Below are 27400 nucleotides of genomic sequence, written 5' to 3'. Positions count from 1 at the left end.
TTGGAGTGTTTTTGCTGGGAGTGTTGAGCAGTGTTGGGAGTTTGTTTGAGCAGAGATTTACCTGTTGAACCACATAGAGAATAACCTTTCATCCACTCTAGAATTTAGCAAGCCAGGGCTGAGAGAATGCTGCCTTATTCTAATTCATGCAGACTTCCTGCGTAAGTGCAGGAGTGGTGAGAGTGAACACACATCCCTGGTGGGCACACTGATGATAAGGAAAGTGAAAAAGAGAAAACTGAAGCCAAGAATGTGGATCACCTGCAAGCTGTAGCCTTTGCCCCAGGGTACTAATTAGCAAAGTCACCCATCTTCCTGTGGGGCCGAGGAAGTACATAAGATGGAGAAAATGGCGGAAGCTTCTTCCCCAGTACTTGCCTAACACGATGGCAGAATTGGCAAAGTTCTTATTTCATAGGTCAAGGAAGGAATGTGGGAATAGGATTCTCCCAGTTCTTATAACTCTCATCTTGCCTATAATGAATAGGCTATATAAGATCATGAAGAGCTGAGGAATGTGCCTTTGGTGTACTATGAAACCTAGCTCCTGGTGTGCCCACTTCACATACAATTTAAATAATACAACAATTAAACAGGCAATATTTTATTTTATTATTTTATTTCTTTTTTAGATGGAGTCTCGCTCTGTTGCACAGGCTGGAGTGCAGTGGTGTGATCTCTGTTCACTGCAACCTCCACCTCCTGGGTTCAAGCGATTCCCCTGTCTCAGCCTCCCAAGTAGCCGGGATTACAGGCACCTGTCACCACGCCCGGCTAATTTTTGTATTTTTAGTAGAGACAGAGTTTTGTATCTTGGTCATGCTGGTCTCGAACTCCCGGCCTCAGGTGATCCACCCGCCTCGGCCTCCCAAAGTGTTAGGATTACAGGCGTGAGCCCCCGTGCCTAGCCAGGAAATATTTTAGAAAAATAAATCCTAAACTATTTATATGTGCCAGTTTAAATTATGGGATACTACTGCCCCACCAACTATTTTATTTTACTAGATATATTTACTTAAGTATTTTTTAGGCAGTATATTTCATTTTATAAGAATACAAAATAGACATAATGTAACTTAAGGTATATAATAACAGTATGTGAAATTGAAAATTGCTTTAGAATAGGTACTAATTAATGTAGGGTTTTTCTATTTGTTCGTTTTTTGTTTTGAGACAGATTCTTGCTCTGTGGCTGGAGTGCAGTGGTAGGAATACAACTCACTGCAGCCTCGACCTCCTGGGCTCAAGCAATGCTCCCATCTCAGCCTCTGGAGTAACTGAAATTGCAGACATGTGCCACCATGCCCAGCTAATTTTTATTTTTTGCAGAGATGGGGTCTCACTATGTTGCCCAGGCTGCTCTTGAACTCCTGTGCTCAAGTAATCCTCCCACCTTGGTCTCCCAAAATGTTGAAAGGATAGGTGTGAGCCACTGTAACTAGCCTAATGTAGGTTCTATCTAACTTTACATAATCATGTGCAAATACATCCATTTATTTAAGTCACCTGAAGGGACTCATGAGAAAACTAAAGGAACAGCTCTGAGTTTTATTGGATGGCTTAGTCTAGCTTTTAGTCTCTAGATGAGGAAGGAATGGTATTGGCTCCCTGCAATTTTTTATTTGCTGCCAGTCAGTATATTAAACTTTTATGACAAAGTGCATAGCAACCAGTGATACTAAAAAAATGAATGCAAATTTCTGTACGACATTACCCAGATCAGCAACTACTCCTGGTTTTCTCTTGCTAAATGAGAAAAATAAAATATAAGAAAGACCTTGATATTTCTTGGGATTGAACTTTATGTGTATGGAATAACATGATCTTTCTACAGCTTGGTTTTTTTTTCTCTTTTTTATGTTATTAAAGTTTGCTCAAATTTTGCAGGATTACTCAAATTTTTTTTTGAGTAATTTGCAAAATTTTTTGAGTAATTTGCAAAAATTTGCTCAAATTTTGCAGGATACATCTGTTAATATTACTGTTTTATGCTATTTTCTGTCATAGTTTATATTTTGTCATCACTTTGATCCCATCACCTTGATTTGCATATTCCCTTGTTTAAAGTGATACATAAAATAAGTGACTGTGCCTCACAAGGATTAAAAATTTTTTCCTTGACATAATTGTTCAATCAGAATAATGTTGTCCTTATTTCAGTCCAATGCTATCATTATCTAAGGAAATTTTGCATAAACTACTTCATGTGTTCTATCAGATATATATGTGAGCATATCGATATGTTTATATGTGTGGGTGTATATGTGCATTCAGCACAAAATAATGTATTGAGAGCACGTATCTATCTATAGGTTCTCTCAACACACCAGTGATATAAGTATAAAAATTTTTGTTTGCCATGAAATAATTCATATCAGGCGTGAAAACCCTAGTGGGTGTCACCAGTAGATAACATATTTTGGAGAATTCCTGAAAGGCAGAAAAGGTAAGATTTTATTAATGGATATATGGGACAGAGGAAACCACAGATGAAACTTACAGGTGAGAAAGCTGTAAGCAGAGGTAGGAGCCATAGGTTCTGAAACTGCATTAAGTTCAGAGTGAGCCGGTCCTAATCATCCCAGTGGAGTTGTCTAGAGGGCAGCCATCAGCAGAGCTAATCAGAGGGCTGTCTGTATCATACAGAAAATACCAAGAAGGTAAATCCTCCCAATTTCCCTCTCCACTACCCGAGTTTACAGAGCTCTGGCTGCAGCACTTGGCCTGACCTGTGTTAAGACACAAGAAAGCTGCTTTCTAAAGACCGTGGAAGACATATGATGTGGCTGTTGGGCTTGGAAAGAGGACTAGTAGGATTCAGCATAGAAAAGTAAACCAATAAATGCAGGTCCATAGCTCCACTGAGGGCTAAAGTACAGCAAAACTGCTCCCCCTGGAGTGAAGTTCATCTTAACTTTGTAAATTACGCGAGCCCTGGGCTGGTGTCCTGTCTTCTCTCATGCTTCCCCATGCTCCATAAGAGAAAGCCCGGGTTGCAGTGAAAATCACTCTTGTCCCATGGCCCTCTCTTATGCCTCCCATTGGAGGGAAAGTTATTTTGGGTAAAGAGTAGGAAGAGATAGATGTAAAAAATAAACAAAACAATTGACTAGAGGAACTACAGGAAGTCAGTGAACCTAACAGAAATATATTACCAATTACAATTAATATTCTTAGAGAAAGGTGAGAGAATATCATATTCATAGTACAAGACAAGGCTACTATGAAAAAGGAGAAAATGTAGAACCAAAATAAGTATTTCTTGCTAATTAAAAATATGATTGTCAAAATACATAAAAAATCAGTAGAAAATCTGATATAATAGACACTGACATCCATTACAGAATAAATGAAGAAGGGAATACATGAATATATGAAGAAAAATTTACAATTAGATACATTATTCTGAAATTTCAGACCTTCAAATATAAAGAGAAAATTCAATTCTCTGGAGAAGAAATGAGAATATCTAGAAACACAAAATTTTCACCTTGGTATCAGACTTCTAAGAGTGTTATTAAATGCTAGAAACTAATGAAGCAAAGCAAGTACTCAGAATTTGAATCTGAAAAGTATAAATCAGATATGAGAACAAAAGAAGCATATTTTTGAGATATGCGAAGACAGAATGTTTAGTTTTATACAAATCTTTAAAACACTTACTTAACATCATGATACAGTAAAACAATAAAAGAGAAACCCAACAAAAAAGAAAATATTAGGTCCAAGCAGTAAAAGTAACCCACATTTTATTTGAAAAACAATCTCAGAAAGACATATGTGCAGCTGACATAGACTTTTATCTGTCCAATTTAGACCAAGAAGTAAAAAGAGCTTTTTAAAAGATACCATTTTGGACTTATGGAAGAAAAAAATTGAGAGAGTTAGAAGCCTTAATAATAAGATGAACCTGTAGTTCTCTTATTTCCAGAAGGTAATGAAAAAGTGATTGGATCTTCTAGGAAAAGAAAAACGAGAATGTCATGATTCAAATATGAAACAAACTAAGATGTGACGTGATGAAATGGAAAGGAATCTATTTGATCTTAATGCCTGGAAATTCCATGTTAAGTGGCATAGATTTATGTGGATAGAATTATGCCTCAGTTTCTGAGTCCAGTCCTATTCAATTCTTTGGGGAACAACATTTGGATCATTCAAATGTAAAGGAATAATGATTTTCGGTGTTTTCAAATTTAGAAATATTCCAGAAGAGGCCGGGTATGGTGGCTTATGCCTGTGATCCCAGCACTTTGGGAGGCCGAGGCGGGTAGATCACAATGTCAGGAATTCACTACTCTGATTTGCTCAGAAAAAGGCCAAGATGGTGAAACCCCATGTCTACTAAAAATACAAAAATTAGCCGGGCGCGGTGGCGGGCACCTGTAATCCCAGCTACTCGGGAGGCTGAGGCAGGATAATTGCTTGAACCCGGGAGTTGGAGGTTACAGTGAGCTGAGATCACACCACTGCACTCTAGCCTGGGTGACAGAGCAAGACTCTGCGTCCAAAAAAAAAAAAAAAAAAAAAAAAAGAAAGAAAATAAAAGAAATATTCCAGAAAAATAATGTACCTGTTTTGAACATTGATAAAAGAGTTTGCAGGTATGGAAAGAAAGGAGAGAAGTGGTACCAGAGAAGTGTTATTATTTCTTCATCTAATGTACTGGGTAATCAACATGTACTACTTATTTTTGTTGAATCAAAACTAGAGAATAAATTTTCCTAGTTAAAATTATAAAGGTAACTGCTAACAGAACTAAAATAATAATATAATAAATTAAAATCTGGAGATAGGTGAGAGAAAGGGAAATTAAAGTTGTGTAAGAAGGATAATAATTATATTTCATATCAGAAAAAATGTATATTTTAAATTTACTAGTCAGTAAAGTTAGAAATATTATTTATAATTATGATAAAGACTATCAAAACAGAAAGGGTTAAAAATGTTTACATTTCAAGAATAGAGGAGGAAGTAGGGTGAGGGATGCAAAATATTTTATTTCTTTATCTTTTTTAACATGGTGCATTTATTTCTGTTATGATTTACAAATATGAGTTGCAAACCAGATATTAAGGACCCCCAATAAGATAGTGTTAAAATTCCTATGTCCAAGATGTTTTCAAATATAAGTAGCAGAAACTTTGACTCATACTGGCTTAAACCATAAAGGCCTTTATTATGTCAATAATTCAAAATCCCAGGGGAGGATGGATATCAGGAAAGGCACTTTATATAGTTGGCTGACTGTTTCAGGTTGTTTTAATAGCTCAGTCATATCATGGGTATTATAATTTCTTTACATGTAAATATCATAATGTTCTCAGAAGTTTGGATTTGCCCTTAGAACCACTCATTTAGTAACAAAAGGGCTGTAGGAGTCCCAGGCATTCTACCCAAAAATCGCAATGCCATAGGAAGAAGAGGTATTTCATCTTCTCATAATTTCTTCTCAGAAGTGAGAAAATATCTTCCAAAAGTTTCCCTTTTTTCTCACTGGCAATAATTGGGTCACATACTCTTTCCTATATGAGTAAATAACACAAACATTGCTACTACTCTGATTTGCTTAGAAAAAGTATGATCCGAGAATAAGGCCATTTTTCTTTGGAACCTAAAAATGTAGAGTAAGAAGTCCTTTAACAGAACCATTATTCTAATAGAAATAAAAACAACCAAATGGATGCTGAGTGGGCAAACTAATGTGTTCTCAAGTGTTCTAAGCAGAATTATTGATGCAGTGGAGACTAGAAAATTCCTAAATTTTAATCCATATTCCCAAATCACCTGCTAATCTGGGTCTGAATTTCCTCACCTATGAGATCAGAATGATTAGCTAGGTTGGAGGTTCTCATGCTCTAGCATACATCAGAGCCACCTGGAAGGTTCATTACAACACCAATTGTAGGTTACCAACCTCAGAATTTCTGATTCAGTAAATCTGGGTGTTAAAAGTTTGCATTTCTCACAGGTTCCCAGGCAATGCTGATGTTGCCGGTCTGGGAACTACACACTGAGAACCATTGACCTAGGTGATCTTCTTTGTGAAGACTCATCTCAGAATCCCTGGTAACTGGCCTAGTGACTAAAAATTAACAGGTCCAGAATTATTACTATTACTATTATTATTTGAGATGGAGTCTCACTCTGTCGCCCAGGTTGGAGTGCAGTGGCGTGATCTTGGCTCACTGCAACCTCCACTGCCCGGGTTCAAGTGATTGTCTTGCCTCAGCCTTCCAAGTAGCTGGTACTACAAGTGTGTGCCACCACGCCCAGCTATTTTTTTTTTTTTTTTTTTTTTTGTATTTTTAGTAGAGACGGGGTTTCGCCATGTTGGCCAGGCTGGTCTCGAACTCCTGACCTCAGGTGATCCACCTGCCTCGGCCTCCCAAAGTGCTGGGATTACAGGCTTAAGTAAACCACTCTACCTGGCCCAGAATTATATTTTTTAAAAAGAGACTTACTTGCTTTTTGTCTGCCATTTCCAACAGTGCTTTTATACCTACTATGGCTACTCAATTAAAGACTTGGTTTAAATACTGTTAAATAAGTATAGAAGTATTATTTTCAAGTATTTTTCAAGGAAACTATATGACATTTCAACTACATTGTGACCTCCTTTACAAACTCTCATTGGGTACTTTATTATAATTTGTACATAACTTTGTTATAATTTAATAGACTTGCTAAGAAATAAACTTTCGGAACTCAAAAAAAAAAGAAACTAAATACGTATATTCTGTTTCTAACCTTCAGTAAATCTTAGTTTTTCTCTAGATCTAGATTTATCACAACTACAAATTCTATTTTTCTTTCCAATTAAAAATTTACTGTTGCCTACATTCCCTGAATAATCTTGTACTATTAAAATAATTTGATATTTATTAATTCCCTGGTTTGATCTTTATTCACCCACCTGCCTGCGTTATGTAAGTGCAACAATATGTCTGATTTTTAAAAAAATATTTTAGAAATCAAGCACTTAATACTAACAAAATTCTATAACCTGAATTCCTCCAGTGCTGTTTTGTGGTGACCAACTTGTAGCCAAAAGCCTATTACTACGCCTCAGGCTTCTTGCTGTGGGGAATTATTTCCTAACCTTATTTGACTACAGAACACATTTAAACATTGGCAGAATATCAAGCAAAGCTCATGAGATGTGAGGTTCATTTGGATTAAAATGGAGAAATAAATGATCTCACAGATGAATTCTCTGCTATAAGAAATAACTGAGTTCTCATTTATATGCTTTTTAAGAAACATTATAAAGATAATTTAGAACAATTAAGTAATATTAATTATGATCAAAAAGAACAAAGTAAAGTAAAATAATTCACTTTATATGTTGATATGAAAACTAACACAAAGAACATTTTAATGAGACCAGTCCTTTTAAGTGATTTCTTCCTTTATTGTTCATATTATGAATAATTTTATTGAATTATGTTTTTATACTGGACAAAACATTGTGTTTGTTGGGATGATTTCTTTCCACTTTAGTGCTGCATAACAGTCTTGTTTGCAGACATCTGCTGCATCAGAAATAATAAAACAGACTATGGTTCAGCAATGGAATACCTTTGAATTAGGGTTTTCCAGAAACTATTTATTAATTTCTATTAGACCGCTTGGCTTCTGAGATTTTGAAAACCACAGTCTTTAATTGTTAATCTTTCCTTGATTTATTCTATTCAATGCCAAGAAACTGTTTTGTATCTAAAAGTATTATTTATTTATTTATTTATTTATTTATTTATTGAGACAGGATCTCACTCTGTTGGCTAGGCTGGAGCATAGTGGCATAATCTCAGCTCACTGCAACCTCTGCCTCCTGGACTCAAGCAGTCCTCCCACTTCAGCCTCCTGGGTAGTTGAGACCACAATTGTGTACCAGCATGCCAAGCTAATTTTTTGGGGGGGGAATTTTTTGTGAAGATGAGCTTTCATTACATTGTTCAGGCTGGTCTTGAACTCCTGGGATCAAGCTATCTACCTGCCTCGGCCTCCCACAGTGCTGGGGTTACAGGTGTGAGCCATTGCACCTGGCTGAAACTTCTTTTTTCACCCACAGATCTTTGTGTCTTATAAATATTAGACTTTGAATAATATTGAATAAGAAACATATATTAAAATTACAAACTAAGACATACTATAGACTGCTAATCATTAAAACAAGGACAAATCAAGGAATTGCTTCTTTGATGAATGATGCTTAAAAATTAATTGAATTGGCCAGGCGCAGTGGCTCAAGCCTGTAATCCCACCACTTTGGGAGGCCTAGGCGGGCAGATCACGAGGTCAGGAGATCGAGACCACCCTGGCTAACACAGTGAAACCCCGTCTCTACTAAAAATACAAAAAATTAGCCAGACGCAGTGGCAGGCACCTGTAGTCCCAGCTACTCAGGAGGCTGAGGCAGTAGAATGGTGTGAACCCAGGAGGCAGAGGTTACAGTGAGCCGAGATAGCACCACTGCAGTCTGGCCTGGGTGAAAGAGTGAGACTCCGTCTCAAAAAAAAAAAAAGTTAATTGAATTTTAGTTAAGAAGTGGCTATTCATTCATTGGCCAATTTCTACTGTGATTTCTTTGTATCTGGTGTGCATGGCATATTATGTAACTATAATAACTATACATGTTTTCGGTATTATTTTTACAAAACTTCAAAACCTATTTTAGTTAAGATTATTATTATTGTAAGAATCAACTGTAGATAGATGCCTGTGGATACACATTAATATTTCATAGAAACATTGTGGACCAGGCTGGAATTGGAGAAACTGTATAGCACTAAGATTCATAAGACTCACTTGACTTCCAGTGACACTAACTGACAAGCTTTATTCAAAGCAGTCAAATTATAATTTTGTACTTACTGTAACATCAAAAATGATCTCATAGATGTCATCAATGACTGCTGAGTTGTCATTTAGAATGGTCAATTGTCAATGCTCATTTTATTGGACCTATGAACAGTATTTGCTATTGTTGATCTGTTTCTTCAGGTTGAAATGTGTTATTCCCCTTGGACTCCAGTTTACCACTTGTGGTTCTTTTCCTACTTCACTGGCTGTTCCTTTTCAGTCACTTTGCTTTTCATTTTCCTGATATCTAATGTTGGAGTGTCTCAGGGCTTAGATCTTGGTCCTCTTTTTTCTCTATCAACATCCATATACATCAATTTCATAAGTGACATCTTCTGGTTCTATCTATACGCCAGTGGCAAGTTTGTGTGTGTGTGTGTGTGTGTGTGTGTGTGCACGCGCCCGTGTATGTGTGTGTGTATCTCCGGCATTGACTTCCCCTATGAACTCTAAACTGCTATAAACAACTACCTTCTCACACTGCATCTTAGATGTCTAATAGGATTCTAAATTATAATCTGTCAAAGACCAAACAAATTAATCATTCCCTTCAAGGCTGATTGTCCCACAATCTTCTTATGACAATAAGTAACAGCCCTATTATTCTAGTTGCTCAGGCCTACAAACCTGGAGATATCCATGACTTCATTCTTTTTATCACCATCAATTCTTCTGAAATTGCTGTTAGATTTATATTCAAAATACATCCAGAATAGAAATGTTTCTTACCATTTCTACCCCTACCACGTCCATTATCTCTCACCCTGTATGGCTAAAGTAGTCTTCTAAACTGGTCTTTCTGCTGTCTTGACACTCGATGGCAATCCAGAGTGACCTTTAAAAAATCATATTCAAGTCATATCAGCTTCTCTGCTCAAAACCCTCCAGAGGCTTCCTGTCTCATGCAGGGAATATAAGAGTTATATTCCATGGCCTGCAGGGTCACATAATCTACCTCTATTACCTCACTGATGCTCTGACTCCTTCTCTGTAGCCACCATGGCCTCCTAATTGTTTCTCAAACATGCCCAGAGAACTCTTCTCTCATGACCCTTGCCCTTGTTCTATGCTCTCCTTGGAGCACTCTTCCTTCTCCAGAAGGGAATTTATTTTAGGTCTATATTAAAAGGCAACTTCTGTAATCCCAGCACTTTGGGAGGCCAAGGGAGGCAGATCACCTGAAGTCAGGAATTCGAGACCAGCCTGGCCAACATGGCAAAACCCTGCCTCTACTAAAACTATAAAAATTAGCCAGATGTAGTGATGTGCACCTGTAATTCCAGCTACTCCAGAGGCTGAGGCAAGAGAATCGCTTAAACCCAGGAGGCAGAGGTTGCAGTGAGCTGAGATCTCGCCACTGCACTCCAGCCTGGGCGACAGAGCAAGACTCTGTCTCAACAAAATAAAACAAAATAATAAAATAAAAAGGCAACTTATACAGACTATTCCACCTAAACTTATACCTTCACCTCAGCTTTTTCACTCACCACTTATTTTTTCTTCCTTCTTTTTTATAACTCAGCATGACTCAAATGCACACACACACACACATGCACACACACAGAGTAGCAGTTTGTGACAGCTCCATTTTTCTGTTGTTCAGGCCAAAAATGTTCATTTTTTAAAATTTATCTTTTTCTCCCTCATACTCTTCACTCAACCCCATCAACAAATGATATTGGTTCTGCTTTAAAAAGATATTGATATACAGACAATTAGATGTAGACATATACCTCTACGTAAGTTGTTACCACTTCTCACCACATTTGCTGCCATCATTGTTTTACCTGGGTTATTGCAATTGCCTTCTCACTGACATCTCTGCTTATGTCCCTGATCCTCTTTAGTCAATTTACCATAAAGTAGTTTGAGTGATCTTATTACATATAAGATACATCACATCACTCTACTAATGAAAACCCCTAACAACTTTTCTTTTTTAATCAAAATAAAAGCAATCCCACTGTTATAAAAAATGAGACGTTAGTTGGTCTCCCAGGGCTATTAATTTCCTGAGTGCATTTCCACTCTCCCTCTGCCTTGTTTCCCTTACTCCAGCCATGCTGGCTTCCTGTGGTTCCTTCAACATGGAGGACATGTTTCAGCCCCAGAGTCTTTGCACTTGCTTTTCCTCCTCTGTCAGCAAAAGTCTTCCATCAGATATCGAAGGAAGTGCTTCCTCCCTTCCTTTAAGGCCTGTATTCCGGTGTCATCTTCTCAGTAAAACTTGCCTGGCCAGTCTGCCAAATTTCAATCCTCCCTGAATCTCTTTTTTGTTCTTTAATTTTTTAATTTATTGAACATATAATTATTTACTGATTTACCTTGTTTGTTTCCTCTTTCCTTACCAGATTGGAAACCCCAGTAGGGCACAAGTTATTTGCCTATTTTGCTTTCTTTTCTATTGTTTTTGATGCTATATTCCCAGTTTTTAGAACCATGTTTGGTACATAATAAGCATTCCAACAATAAAATATTGTTGGAAGAACAAATTGATTATTGGATATGTTTAGGTATATATTATGTCCCTCCTCACTAGAAGGTAAGCTCCATGAATACAAGAGGGAGATTTGACTCTCTATCACATCTACAGAAATGAAAAGGATGCTTGGACCACTGAAGGATTCAAGAAATATTTGTTAAATGGACAAACCAACACCATCAACTTGACTTCACTGAGCCTCAGTGTCCCCAGATGGAAAATGAGAAGCTTAGACTAGAATCTAGGCACTTACTTATTAGATGAACTCCAAAAACTTTTCTGTTGTGATATTTTGTATCCTCACAGCCTTCTCTTTAGTCATCAACTTCCTGTGGATAGAGCAATCAATAGTAACTGAGATACCAAAATACTGAAAATGCTGTGTCCAAAAAGAAATATTCTGTGATGCAACTGCTCAGCAAATTTCTAAAAAAAAAATAACTATTACCTTGGGACTGTGTTTGAAGCAATTGTTGCTCTTGGCCATGGAATGCCAAGATCTGATAACCCAGTTGAAAATAAATGGAGAGCTTTAACCTAGTCCTCCAAAATGCTCCAAATAGAACTTGTCTTTCTCAATATTTTTTAGGAGGCAGTTATACACATATGTATGTGCATACATATATATATGTACACAGAATATAGCTTTATTAAGGGTTATCAAAACCAATTCTGTATTTCTTATTGGTTGTGTCAAGTTAGCACAACCTTGTGATGGGAGCATGATGGAACTGCTTAAGCTTTTATTTGGGAATTAATAATCTGCTTAAAAACCTGTGGCCAGGCTCGAAAAATACCAGCTCCCTGGTTTAATTCCTTTCTTCTCCCTTTGAAACATGCCTTTATGCAATATTTGCTCTACTCAAATTGTCTATTTACTGTTTCCCTTGTTTCACTTTCGGGCATTGCATAAGTTTTTCCTCTGTCCTCTGATACTCTCCCCAAACTTCCCTCCATGAAAATTGTTCTGCTTCTCTAGTACTTAGAACTGCACAATCCAGTGTGACAGCCACTAGCCACACGTGACTATTTAAATATAAATTAACTAAAATGAAATAAAATTTTAGTTTTTCAATTCCACTAAGTGCTCAGTTGCCATATATGGTCAATGCCTATAGCATTAGACCGTGCAAATATCAAACATTTCCATTATCACAGAAACTTCAATTAAAATTAAAATGTAGCTAGCAAATACACATTTTTTTTTGTTTTTTCTCCTTGGAGAATAATTAAGAAAGTCTCTAATTTCCATATGTCAAGAAATATTGCCATGTCATATACAAGGCAGTTATGCTAAATTAATTAAATTGCAGTCCTATTCTTTTCTAATTACTCAATCCAGCATTGAATAAAGTTGATCTTCTTTTGCCCTAACAAGATTAGGTATATCGTATTGATTTTGGAAAGTTACTTGCCTCTTCAAATGCTCCTTTTATCATGGTGGATTGACTTACCCACCCAGGGAGACAGTAACGTGCTAAATTTTATAAGGGCACCTTGTAAGACAATTAAACTTACATGTGCATGCAATCTGATGAGAAAAATATAAGGTGGATCCCTAGGCAAATAATAAACCCCTAGTGACATCCCTTGGTCCTGAAACTACTTTCTTTTTTTTTTTTTATTTTTTTAATTTTTAATTTTTAATTTTATTTTTTATTTATTTATTTTTTTTATTTTATCTTTTTTTTATTATACTTTAAGTTTTAGGGTACATGTGCACATTGTGCAGGTTGCTTACATATGTGGCGATTCCTCAGGGATCTAGAACTGAAACTACTTTCGTTTCACTACTTCTTCCCTCTTATGCTCAGCTTCCAAGTCATTGAAAAATATCTTTTTTAATGAGAAAAATACATGTGTTTTGGGGAAACATTTCACATTGCAATGAGGTACAGTGAGTATCTAGTGAGTATACTAGGGTGATTTTGCTTTAGCCCCCATTTTATTAAAAAAAAAACTAATTCATTTTAATTTGAGGACCTGCATTAACAGCACAGAATTTTATAAATATGAGTCCCATAAGGGAAACTGTAGCCTCACTCATGACAAATATTCAAAATGACAAACCCAGGTAAGAAAGTGACATGTTCAAGTCTAGCATGATTTATTGTTTTTCTAAGACGTTTTCCATAAGAATAAAAATATATTTACAATTCAAGCTGGTAACTACACAAAGTAATGTGAAGTTTTAAAAAGATCAAATACACACTGTGTTCTTACTTACATTTCAAGATACATCTAAACAAAGAATGTTTTCCTTTTCCCTTTTTATGCTTCCTGTTGTGTGCATTATATAAATGTCTGCTGTTTTAATATACTTGCTCAAGGGCCATAGCTGTGTTTTAGTTGATTGTAAAGAGACATTGTGACCAAATTGCACAATCACAGACAAACTAGCCTACACACTACCACAGTGAAAAAAAAAATAGAGCACCTTAGGTAAAGGCCCTTAGAATTTATATTAATTGCTATGTAGAAGAGTAAAAGACAACATGAATGGTAGCACAGAGAAATTTTGCTGCCACTGATGACTCTTTCCTATAAATGACAGATAGAGAAGTATTAACATAACTACTGCCTATACCTGCTCGTTAAGACACGGCTAGCCTAACCACATATGGTATCCTCCATAATTTATCATAATATGTAGAAGTGTTACCTTCAGGCAGCTGATATTATGGGAAACAATTAAATAAAACACCATGGTGCTATCTCTGTGGGTAGAATACAAATGAGGAATTCAAGTATCTGACACACCCAATGGGGCAGCCAGAATCTGCCTATCTGGCATCCTCATGGCTGAATTTACAGGGTGTGACATTTAAATTGTAGATTTCATTTGCAGTGGGATAGATGTGAATGCAATGACCTAGCCCTTTACTCATCAATAAAGATTTTTCTGTGTCTTTCTCTCGCTGAAATATTATTCCTACAGTTAGGATTTCCATACGAATCAACCCTGTAAGGGCTATGGAACCAAGACACACACAGCATGAACATTTCTTTCCTTGTGTGCTTCCATTTTTGAAGCTGACACGAAATAGCAATACCGGGAATAATGAGGGAAGCTGCATTGGATGCTGTGGCTTAGAAAAGTGACAATGTTAGTGAGAAAGCCACAGCACAAGGATCCCAAGGTGAATTAAAGAAACAACAAACAAAACAAAGCACCAATTAAGAATAGTGACCAGAGACTTGAAGATCCAATGTGTTGTTTATTGAAGGCTGCTCTTTTAATCAAAAAGAGAAAGATTTTACCAGTCACTTTGGGCTTAAATGTCATGATTTTGCTGGGTGAAATTAGCCAGACATGATTCTTATGGAGGTGTTTTATTATTATCATTTGGTTTGAGATTTTTCTCTTAAAGGAAAATCTCAGAGTCCTTTGACCTGTGCAGAGTCCTTTGACCTGTGCATATTGAGGGAGTTTAAGTCAAATTTAATCTCTATCTTAAACCATTTTCTATGATGATGGTCATTTAAGAGCTATTACTGCATCCTTAAAGCCCACCAGTGTTGAAGTTTCTCTTAGCCAATTCCCTTACAGAACAATAAACTTCATAGGAAGATTGATGCATTTGAGCTATAATTTGAGAAATTCAGCTCAGCTCTGGAATCTGGGCCAATGCATTTAATTGAGAACACATTTAAATTTCTTTGATATTTCTTTATAGCAAAGTATAATACCTCAGGGGAAAACATATTTCATCTAAGTTACATTAACTTTGTTAAATAAGTAAATGCCCACTTACCTGTAAGCAAAAGAAATGGACAAAATATAAGCTACTGGCTTTATCCTCCTTGCATCCAGAATAAGCAATTTCTTTTCCATAGAATTATTTTCAATCAGCAATTAGTCATGCTGAATAAATATTTTATGTAGAGGCCTTAAGAAACAATTCAGTTTTCCTATAAAAGTAATTGACTCCTGTCTATTTTCAACTCTTGAAAAATTGTCTTGGCTTTCCTTGATTTATTAGAATGTGTACAGACAAAAACAGCACAGCTCCCACCATTATCCTGTTTCCTAAGTTATGGTCATGCATGGCCTGGAATAGAGTTATAATGGCTATAAAGTTCATTACACAAGCTATAGAGTGAAGAAAACTTAGGCATTCTATAGTTGGATTTGTTGAGCCTAGTGTTTTCGATATGCAAAGAGTTAATTTAAAGGGCTCTTTTCTTCTGTCTTAAAGGATAGGGTTTGCATAGTAACATGTGCAGGTGCACATGAAGACTACTCCATAGGAGAAAACAGTTCCACAGAGTCTCACTATGACAGCATCATTGCCCTCACAGTAAGAAATTTGTTGGCATTGAAGGAGTAGAAAGAGGAGTTATGAGACAAAGTTTCCATAGTGAAAATAATGAATATAAAATAGGAGCATGGTACTACTCTAAGCTGTTCTGAAAAAAATACTAATTTTTAATCTTTCTTTTAGATGCTACAGTAGGCTTGTGTAAAGTTTCTATAGCATTGAGAAGTTGTAAATGACACATTTATTTGATATGTAATTTATTTATTTATTCATCTATATATGTATTTATTAAATGTCCAGGTTGTTCCAAAAAGTATTAATGATAATAAAATAAAATCTAACAGAATTTTTTTAAAGTGAAAAGAGATTGGCAAATGGAAAAATAAGAACTGAAAAGCAGTAAGATAAAGCTAGGGTAACATAATATTTAAAATCAAAGTTATGACTAGTGGATCACCAATTTATCTCTGAATTTTTGGTATCCAGTGTAAAAGGAGAAATATGAGGAATCAAACATTCTTATAATTCATATGTTAAAAAATTCAGAATATTAATAAAAATGAAATACATTCATATTGTGAAGATTGAGACCTGAGAGAAATTTGTCTTATGAATCATTATAAAGATGTTCCTTTATGATATAAACATTGCTGTGTTTATGGGGGATTCTTAGAGCAAATATAATGGGTTATAATCAGGTAATGATTTACTATGCTTCTAGGCTGAGGGTATCATGCCCAAAATACAACTTATTGAACCCAATTTATCATCATTCAAAAAGAAAATAAGAAATCCACAAAGTGACATCTGTGTATCTCTTTCTCTATACTTTGAAAGAATTAAAGCATGCTCATGTGCATGTGCACACATACAATTTATGCTGAAAAAATTAAAATATGACTTTATAGGAAATTCTGCATGGAAAAAGACATCCCTTCATCTAGTAACAATATTCAGATAATATTTCCTTATGGTATGGTAGGACATGACCAAGAATGAGGTATAGTAATTTTAGAAGATATAATCATGTAGGTGTTATTGACAGAAGAGCAGAGAATGTTAACACCCAATGGAGCATATGAAAGACTATCCTACTTTTTTTCCTATTACTCTGATTCTAGCCTATATATTGAGGATTCTAGAATCTTTGTGGTTGATGGATCCTTTTGGAGATTTAGCATATCTTCCAACTTAATATAAAAATTTTTTCTACAATTTTTGACAATGTCTTCTTGAGCATTCATGTCATTTTTTAAAAATGTGGTTCAGTCTCTCTTTTTTTCTTCTATTTTCTTTTCTTTTTAGAGTCTATCCTTATAATTGAAACAAAACCTACTTTGTTTTCATGTTCACCCATTCATCCTGTCTTATCAAAGTTTCACAGATGTATTCTAATCTCTGTTCTATTTAGCAGTCTCTTAAATGTGCTAAAACACTGAACACATCGTTCTTCCCTATGGTTTCACTTGAGAAATTAAATATGCATAGGTATGCCCGCCATTCTTCAACTGATATAGGTTTTAGACCCTTAATCTCTCATTCATCTTAAAATGCGTTGTTTGTCAACATCATTCTTACAATATTGCACCAAGAACTGGAAGCATGGCCAAATTAAAAAAAGAGGGGAAATAGAGTGTGGAACAGAGAATGGCCCAGCTCAGGTTGGTTTGGCCTGTGTTATGCTTGGTGAAAGCACATACAGATAGAAAACTGTAGACCTCTGAGTGAACTCAGCCAATTTCATGATCTTGCCTCACCGTGATTTCTCCAACATCCTTATTTCATAATGCTAGCGACCAGCATGCCATCACATTATCTTGAAAGTTCTTAAGGAATTGTTTCATTTGAAAAATCTGCTCCATTGTCTGTATGATCTCCTCCTATCTTGCCCCCTTCCAACTATGCTACTGCCTAGAACTAATTTTGTTGAATAAGAAGTACATTAAAGTTATTACATCCATTTCTCTGGTGAGTATAATTGTACTGATGATTAGTAACAAAATGTTGTCTACTAAAATAGTCATAATACCACTGTTGATTAATACATGCTGAGTTTTCTTCTAAAAGACTTTGATATTACTTACATAAACTATGATTAAGTTCAATCTCCATGAAGTTCTTGTGCAGCAGATTGTTAAAACCAATATGGTAATTTACATATATCCCTCTTAGCTTTAGCTCTTAGTTTCATCATATGTTTCCATGTGTTGAGATCTTTTAAAATCCTGAATGTGTTATATGTAGGTTTGAAAACTGTGTATTCATTCCTGTCATTGATTTTAATGTTCTATAGAGAGGTTAGAACATATGCTCAGGAAACATCTCTTTAAGCTGACATCATATCTTTAAGTCACTATCTTTTTTTGTTTGTTTGTTTGAAACAGAGTCTCCCTCTGTCACCCAGGCTGGAGTGCAATGGTGAGATCTCGGCTCACTGCAACCTCCACCTCCCGGGTTCAAGCGATTCTCATGTCTCAGTCTCCTGAGTAGCTGAGATTACAGGCATGCACCACCATACCTGGCTAATTTTTTGTACTTTTAGTAGAGACAAGGTTTCACCATGTTGCCCAGGCTGGTCTTGAACTCCTGAGCTCAGGTGATCTGCCCTCCTCGGCCTTCCAAAGTACTAGGATTACAGGCATGAGCCACCACACCTGGCCAATCTTTGACTACAGTTACTCTACTAACTGTAAATCAACTCATTATTACTGTAACCTGTTTGCTCAAAATATTTCCATAAGTTTGTCCCTTATATATACTACTTCTCTATTGTAATGAAAATAAAAGTATTTGGATATGACTTAACCACCTCCTATTTAAATAACAAAAAGCATGTCTAAAATTTTGAGCTATAACTGGGGAAAGGAATAAGTTGCAATTTACTCATTCTGAAGTCTACCTTTTCTCCTTTTTCAAAACTATTTTCGTTTGACTTTTTTATTTTCTATAAATTTTTAAAATACTAGAATTTTTTTACTGATATTAGTAATGTTTCATCTCACTACTTTGAATATAATTTTCCTGACTTTAAAGATTTGACAATTTGAAAGTTTCTGAGTTATTCCACCATTATCTGCTTAACTATATTTGTTTTCATTTATCTTTGAGGTTTGTTTTATAATTTTGCTAGTTTGAAGGTCATTAACTTTGATAGTGATGACTTTGCTTGTCTAGAAAAATAATGTAAAATGTTTAAGTCCAAAAAAGAAAGAAAAATTATCAAGAAAAATGTTGGTATAAGACAGATAAGGCTTCAATATCTCAATACTAACACACAGTTGCTAAATAAATGTATTCATATTAGTTCAAGTCATGTGAACATGGCAAAAAGTATAATTTACATTTTGAGCTTTCTTTATTTTGCTGAATCAATTACATAGCATATTTAAATTACATAGCATCAAGAAGAATGAAAGGAGGTGTACTGTAGAAGTATCTTGGCAATTTGAACTGGAAAAAAGAATGCTTTCCCTGCATCTTGTTTCACATAATTATGGAATGCAATTGAAAATGAAATTCTAGATCTAGAATTTTATCTCCCGTTTCTGTGAGGTATATTATAAAAAGGTAAAACTGCATTATCTCTACTTTAGAACAAAAGTAACTAAATTCTACAATAATAAAGAGACTTAAAGCATGTCGTCCACTTTGTACAGTTCTTTAGTGGTAAGGCAAAAATTAGACTAAGGTTTCATCTGTAATGCAATGCTTTTCGGGTAACCCACCCATCTTGGGCCAAAAGCTTGTACTGTGTTTGTTTAAAGATGAAAAAGAGGATTAGCATACATTCAATTTTGACTGATTTGCTCATTTTCATACTTGGAATACTAAAATCCTAACCTGACATAGTTTACTGAGTTGAAAAATGGTTTGATTCTTTTCATCAGGTAGCTCTAGCCTTGGTCCTCAGACTTCTGGATAAAATGAAGTGGAAGCGGTTATTCATGTTCAAGATAAAAACACTCAGAATATTTGTGTACTCACTGTCTGAATAATCCATACCAAGTTACTTTAACATCCAAGATATTTTATTAATTACTCAGTTCTCCACCTTAGTTTGTATGTGTAGGCATAGCCTTAAGAAACCTTTTCTGAAATTTTCTCATTGTGAAAAATAAATGCTTGGTGACTATGATATGGAGCTCTGTAATTGATTTTATGAGAAAAGATCTTGAAGGTTTGTGCCTTTTCACAGAAAATACCAACATTACTTTGGTCTAAGGAGTGAGAGGAGATGTTGAACATTACATTGGGAAGAATTGCAATATCCCCTGTGCAGCCCCCTTTCACTTTAGTGGAAGTGAAATGCCATTAGCCTTTAGCACTGAAAGGAAAAAAGTGTAAATTTGAGGGGTAGTGTGGAGACAGAATGATGACATAAGCCAAAAATAAAATATTTTTCAAAGAAACTGAAGACAGGTAATGTTTGTATTTCTGATCTTAGGTAACAAGCATGTATGCCCTATGCTTTTCCTCACTAGACTGGTACATTTGCAATCAAGTTCCTTTAAAATGTTATTCTCTTAAGAGATGCCTTGTATTGACACAGCCTGTGTTTATTACTTGAAAGATCCAAGAATAAAGTGAAATGTGCTCTTCCGTCCTCAAGGGGAGTGTCTGCAAAGTAGGTGTCACTTTTATTTAGGAAAGAAAACATTGGATTAAACAAATGATGTTGTACTCAAGTTGTACATGGCAGAGGGAGGAGTTCAGAAATGTTTAGTGAAAGAAAGGAAAGTTTAAGCTTTGAGATTCTCTTGATTTTAATATAGGTGAAGGGCTTCCTCTTTTTAATGACTTAAAATTAAGTTATCTTAGCTCTTGTAGATGTATTCTTTAGGTATATGTGCCTTCAAAAAAAGTTAGGTAAATCCATCTTGAGTTAATTTTTGTATAAGGTGTGAGGTTTTCTGCATATGGCTAGCCAGTTTTCTCAACACCATTTATTAAATAGGGAATCCTTTCCCCATTGCTTGTTTTTGTCAGGTTTGTCAAAGATCAGATGGTTGTAGATGTGTGGCACTATTTCTGAGGCCTCTGTTCTGTTCCATTGGTCTATATATCTGTTTTGGTACCAGTACCATGCTGTTTTGGTTGCTGTAGCCTTGTAGTATAGTTTGAATTCAGTAGTGTGATGCCTCCAGCTTTGTTCTTTTTGCTTAGGGTTGTCTTAGCTGTATGGGCGCTTTTTTGGTTCCATCTGAAATTTAAAGTAGTTTTTCCTAATTCTTTGAAGAAAGTCAATGGTAGCTTGATGGAGATAGCATTGAATCTACAAATTACTTTGGGCAGTATGGCCATTTTCACGATATTGATTCTTCCTATTCATGAGCATGGAATGTTTTTCCATTTGTTTGTGTCCTCTCTTATTTCCTTGAGCAGTGGTTTGTAGTTCTCCTTGAAGAGGTCCTTCATATCCCTTGTAAGTTGTATTCCTAGGCGTTTTATTCTCTTTTTAGCAATTGTGAATGTGAGTTCACTCATGATTTGGCTCTCTATTATTGGTGTATAGGAATGCTTGTGATTTTTTGCACATTGATTTTGTATCCTCAGACTTTGCTGAAGTTGCTTGTTAGCTTAAGGAGATTTTGGGCTGAGACGGTGGGGTTTTCTAAATATACAATCATGTCATCTGCAAACAGAGACAATTTGACTTCCTTTCTTCCTATTTGAATACGCTTTATTTCCTTCTCTTGCCTGATTGCCCTGGCCAGAACTTCCAATACTATGTTGAATAGGAGTAGTGAGAGGAGGCATCCTTGTCTTGTGCCAGTTCTCAAAGGGAATGCTTCCAGCTTTTCCCCATTCAGTATGATATTGGCTGTGGGTTTATCATAAACAGCTCTTATTATTTTGAGATATGTTCCATCAATATCTAGTTTATTGAGAGTTTTTAGCATGAAGGGGTGTTGACTTTTATCAAAGACTTAAACATAAGACCTAAAACCATAAAAAACCCTAGAAAAAAACCTAAGCAATACCATTCAGGAAATAGTCATGGACAAATACTTCATGGCTAAAACACCAAAAGCTATGGCAACAAAAGCCAAAATTGACAAATGGGATCTAATTAAACTAGTTTCTTTTTTGCATAGCAAAAAAGAAACTATAGCAAAAAAGAAACTATCATCAGAGTGAACAGGCAACCTACAGAATGGGAGAAAATTGTTGCAATCTGGCCATCTGACAAAGGGCTAATATCCAGAATCTACAAAGACCCAAAACAACTTTACAAGAAAAAATCAACCCCATCAAAAAGTGGGCAAAGGATATGAACAGACACTTCTCAAAAGAAGACATTTATGCGGCCAACAAACATATGAAAAAAAGCTCAACATCACTGGTCATTAGAGAAATGCAAATCAAAACCACAATGAGATACCATCTCACACCATTGAGAATGGCGATCATTAAAAAGTCAGGAAACAAAAGATGCTGAAGAGGATAAGGAGAATTAGGAAGGCTTTTACACTGTTGGTGGGAGTGTAAATTAGTTCAACCACTGTGGAAGACAGTGTGGCGATTCCTCAAGGATGTAGAACCAGAAATACCATTTGACCCAGCCATCCCATTACTGAGCATATACCCAAAGGATTATAAACCTTTCTACTATAAAGATACATGCACACGTATGTTTACTACAGCACTGTTCACAATAGCAAAGACTTAGAACCAACCCAAATGCCCATCAATGATAGACTGGATAAAGAAAATGTGGCACATATACACCATAAAATACTATGCAGCCATAAAAAAGGATAGGTTCATGTTCTTTGCAGGGACATTGATGAAGGTGGAAATCATCATTTTCAGCAAACAAACACAGGAAGAGAAAAACAAACACCACATGTTCTCACTCATAAGTAGGAGTTTCACAATGAGAACACATGGACATAGGGAGGGGAACATCACACATCGGGGCCTGTTGAGGGGTGCGGGGCTAGGGGAAGGATAGCATTAGGAGAAATGCCTAATATAGACAATGGTTTGATCGTTGCAGCAAACCATGCCACGTGTATATCTATGTAACAAACCTGCAGGTTCTGCAGATGTATACTTAGAACTTAAAGTATAATAATAATAATAATAATAATAATAATAATAATAATAAAAAGTTAGGTTAAAATAATAAAGATTTAAAATCTCCAAGTAGTTTATGTAAAACATGTCTGCAAAAAAAGTCTCTACTTGGAGATTTTGATCCTGAAAGGTTGAAGAGGATTTCTTTAAATGCTTAACTTTCTTTGCAAAAATAGCTTGGTTGGTAGGATGCTTTGGCTCAGAACTGTTTTAACTGACAACTCATTTCTGACCCTGCCCAGGTGAAGACATGAAGAGATATTTTAAAAGACACAATATTTAAGAAAGATTGTGGTTGCCAAAATATAAAACATGATATTTACTAAAATGTGCAATATGATGATGTTTGCATAAAATTCTGACATTGTAGCATATTCTCTGAAAGCTCAGAGTTGCACAATGAGTGTTTTGTGAAAGGGAAAACTAAAAGCGTTTTTTCACCAATTCATATAAAGCTTTAAAGTATGCATATATTATAATTAAAGCTGGCAATGAGGAGGTGACAGACAAAGCTTTTGTAAATAACTTGATGCATCTTAAAAGCAACTATTTGGAGACCAAAATCATAGAAAAATGCAAAATAAGTATTGCCCTGGTTTTAAAATTTCTAGGTTTTACTGGTACAAAAGGATATGGTCTGCCTGAAAGTTCTGTTGAAGTAAACGGAAAAAGCAAAGGCAGATAAACACAAGAAATTTTAGCCATTTGTGGTTTATACATCATAGTTGGCAGTATGGATGATACTGATTTTGGAAGAAGAAACTGATATAATGAACATTTTAAAGTGAGATTTTAAGTCAAATTGTCATTATAAACAGATTTCACAGAGCTGGCAGGTTAGGAAAAGTAATATATATTTCTTGGTTTTAAATCTTCATTGTAAGGATTTGCTTATTTTTTTATATGCAATGTGGCATGTATCTATTGCTTTAACATTTTACCTGTTTTTTTTCTTAAAAAAAAAAAACACTAAAATTCTCACCTCCAAGCAATCAAGATCTTAGTTTGACAAGCCATCCTGGTTTTACAAAAAGATAAGTGCCTGCAGGTAAACATAAATTTGGGTTTCAGTAAATCCAAGTTTTATTTTTAAGGAACAAAAGAATCCGAACAGCTGCACATCCCTCATTTGGCACTGAACTTTGCTATTGATGACTCCAAGGCACATGGTTTCCCTCAGCTTTCCTCTCCCATCAGCATTCGTCCTGGATACCTGGCTGCTCATGCCACAGGGTGAGTACATGGAAGTCTAAGGACTCAGATGGCTGTTTAGCCCCACTCGCCCAGCACACACATACACAAAGTGGCACCTGGGTCTTGCCTTGCCAAGCTCTCCTTTCTCGTTTCCCTGTATGAGTGACCAGGAAGGGGACTTGGCAGCCTTTGTTTTCTATTGTCTTTTTGGATTGCTCTTTAGCAAAAAAAACATCTGCGACTGTGTCTGGCTTCTGCTGGCTCTGATGCAGTCTGTTCCATAAACAGAGCTGTTCTAAAGTCATCTGACCGGATGGATGCTAAGTCATCAAAGGAGAAGAAATGTGAATTGACGCTTCAATTTGACCTTAAATTGGTCCGTTAGTTTTAGATATGACATCACCAAAAGGCACAGAAATTGTCCTTCTTCCACTTCCATGTCATCTATTCTTTTAGTGTTTATCACTTATGTTCCAAACTGCTATATTCCAGGCACTGTACTGGGGATGTATGGATATCTTTCCTAAATGTTATAGAACACATTCAGGTTAGTTATGTTTCATTCTTACGTGCAGAAATGGAAGGAATTAAGTGATGATTCAAGGACACAACCATAAACATAATTGGGTCTCAAACATAGGCTTCTTTGAATCCATTGGCCCATGTGACTTCTAACTACACATGCAGAGACTGTATAGCTGGGACAGCATGATTCTACTCAAGCCAGAAGGCCATAATAGTTGCAGTGGAAAGAACATGCAAAACTATTGCCAGCTGTGTTGTAGAATTTTAATAGGAATAATTCTTCCATTCATCACAATAGATTGGCTGTGCCGCCATGCACAGGAAAGCAACCAGTTTTCATTTCCCATCTTGTGTGTTATTTCTTCCACTTACCTAACTCCTATCCTTTGTGTCACTTTAACATATGTTTTACATCTATATATTTCATAAGTGCCACAAAATATTATTTTCTGCTTTCAACAGCCAAATCTCTTTTAAAAATACTCATGAAAAGGATTGTCACGTTTATGTAATATATAAAATTATAATATATAATACATATATAGCAAATATTCTTTATCTGTATGTAAGTATATATAGAGCTATAATGTTATATTAATTACTTTCAGTACTCTTCAGTCTTCCAGAACAGTCTAGTGTCAGTCTGGTGTTATTTCCCTTTAGCCTAAATAACTTCCTTTAGCTTTTTTGTGTGTATATGTTGGATAAAAATAATTATCAATTTTCATTCATCTGAATGCCTTTATTTTGCCATCGTTTCTGATAGACATTTTTTCCAGTTATAGACTCTAGATGGACATTGGTACTTTGGCACTTTGAAACTGCTGTCCCATGGCTTTCTGACTTCTATTGTGTTTGATGACAAGTTAGCCATGATTTGCATTGATACTCCCCTGTGTAGGATTCCCCCTTGTTGCTTTTTTTCTAACCACCTTTATGATGTTCTGTCTTTGGCTCTCAGCAGTTTGACTGTGGTGTGACAGGGTGTAGTTATTCCATGTTATCTTTATTGTTATCTTTTGTATGTATTTTGATAATATTTACCAAATGACTGCCTGACTTGTTTTTAGTCCCTTCACCTGTTCTGTTTTCTACCATCCATTTCCATCTTTCTCCGTTTTACACTTCATGCGGCATTTGCAGACATTATTAGCTTTCTCTACTTTGTACTACCTCCTTTCATTAATGATGTATCTTGTTACTTTGCTAGGCTTTGATAACTGTTAGTTGAGGAGTATTCCGAGAGAGAAGGTGTGTGTGGCCTGAGTGAGAAGACAAACTTTTAAAACAGTAACTACAGCTAATAAATGTAGAAGGAAATATGAGATAAAGAGAATATGCCATTTTCCAATCCCCAGTGTAAAACACTGATGCAAGTAAATCTCATTTACTACTGGTTGAACTATTGGCTGAAAAGTTGTTGCAGAATAATGTATTTGCATTGCAGCACAATCACTTACTGATTACACACACAAACATGAACTTTTACAGTGGAGAGGTCTGGCAGTCAACAGCTTAAGTAAAAAAATGGTTTTATCACTTGTGACAGGACAACCCTCTATGGCAATATGAAATATGCAATATAACTATGAAGATTTCTTGACAGAAATGTGTAATCTGAATCTAATTACATCTTTAGTTCTTTCAGTTTTCAGAAAAAGCAGGGGTTGAGGAACAATATCAAGAGGAAACAATAAGATTCAAAATTTGAAACGCTCTATAGAAAAGTTAGCTTAGATTCTTCAAAAAGTTATTACTAAATGTGGAGAGGGAAGGTTATTTCACATGAAAATAAACTAAATGGATACGTTCAGTTAAATAATAACTGAATACGTTCATTGTGCGATTCTTGATTTGTATTTTGGATTTACAAAACAAAACATTTATAAAGACTTTGTGAACAAATAGGAAAAATGGAATATAGCCTAGATATAAATATTATGTCACACCTAATTTTGCATGCTTTTTATTTCTGTGGCAGTGTTTTAAATAGCCCCCCTTCATGTCTGATTTTCAGTTTTTGAGTCTTTTCTCTCTTTTTTTAGTTAACCTAGCTAAGGATTTGTCAACTTTGTTGATCTTTTCAAAAAACAAAGTTTTAGTTTAATTGATTTTTCTATTGTTTTTCTAGTCTCTATTTCATTTATTTCTGCTCTGGCCTCTATTTTTATCTTCCTTCTGCTAAATTGTGGCTTAGTTTGTTCTATCAATTTTCATTTCTTCCTTTCCATTGTAATTATTCTGAATGACTTTTAAACACCTATTAGGTATTAGGTAAGACTTGAATTTCAAAGTCTAATGTCCAAGTCTGTCTGTTCCCTCCCTCCGTCCCCACCCATATTTTCATAAAGCTGGCAGGCAGGCCAAGAAACCACAGAACTACAAATATAAAGATTGAAATGTGATTCCTGGGTATAGCTTTCTTTTCTCTTTTAGTGTTTAAGACAGATATTTTAAAGTAAGTCGGGAGCTGGCTGATCAAGTATGGCCTCAATGAGGATGACTTGTCTCTCTTCCTTGTGGTATCTCATCCTCCAGTAGGAGATTCTGGAACTGTTCTTACAGGAAAAGAGTATTCTAAGAGAAAAAGCAGAAACACCTAAGAGTCTTTGAAACCTAAGCTTAAAATAAGCACACTACCAGCATATTCCAGCATATTCTTTTGGTCATTGTAAATCACAAGACCAGATTAAATTAAATAGATAAAGAAATAGGCTTCCCATCTTGATGAGGGCAGCAGCAAGGTCATGTTGCAACGACAAGGGAAAGAATTAAAAATCTGGGCCATTTTTGCAAACAATATTTTTTTGTTTGGAATCATTTTTGCTCACTATCTTTTGGTAGTTCCTCAAATGTCCCTGTTGGCTCTTGTCACTATGCTAATTATTTACCTACTTTCTTTGAACTTCAAGCCCACATTTTTAATGTCTTTGGAAACATATACCTTAGATAAGACTTTTAATCTATATTTCCTATATTTTAATATCAGCTG

Source organism: Pan paniscus, chromosome 11 (assembly GCF_029289425.2).
Source record: "Pan paniscus chromosome 11, NHGRI_mPanPan1-v2.0_pri, whole genome shotgun sequence".
NCBI classification, from domain to species: Eukaryota; Metazoa; Chordata; class Mammalia; order Primates; family Hominidae; genus Pan; species Pan paniscus.
Note: the sequence above shows the minus strand (reverse complement) of the source record.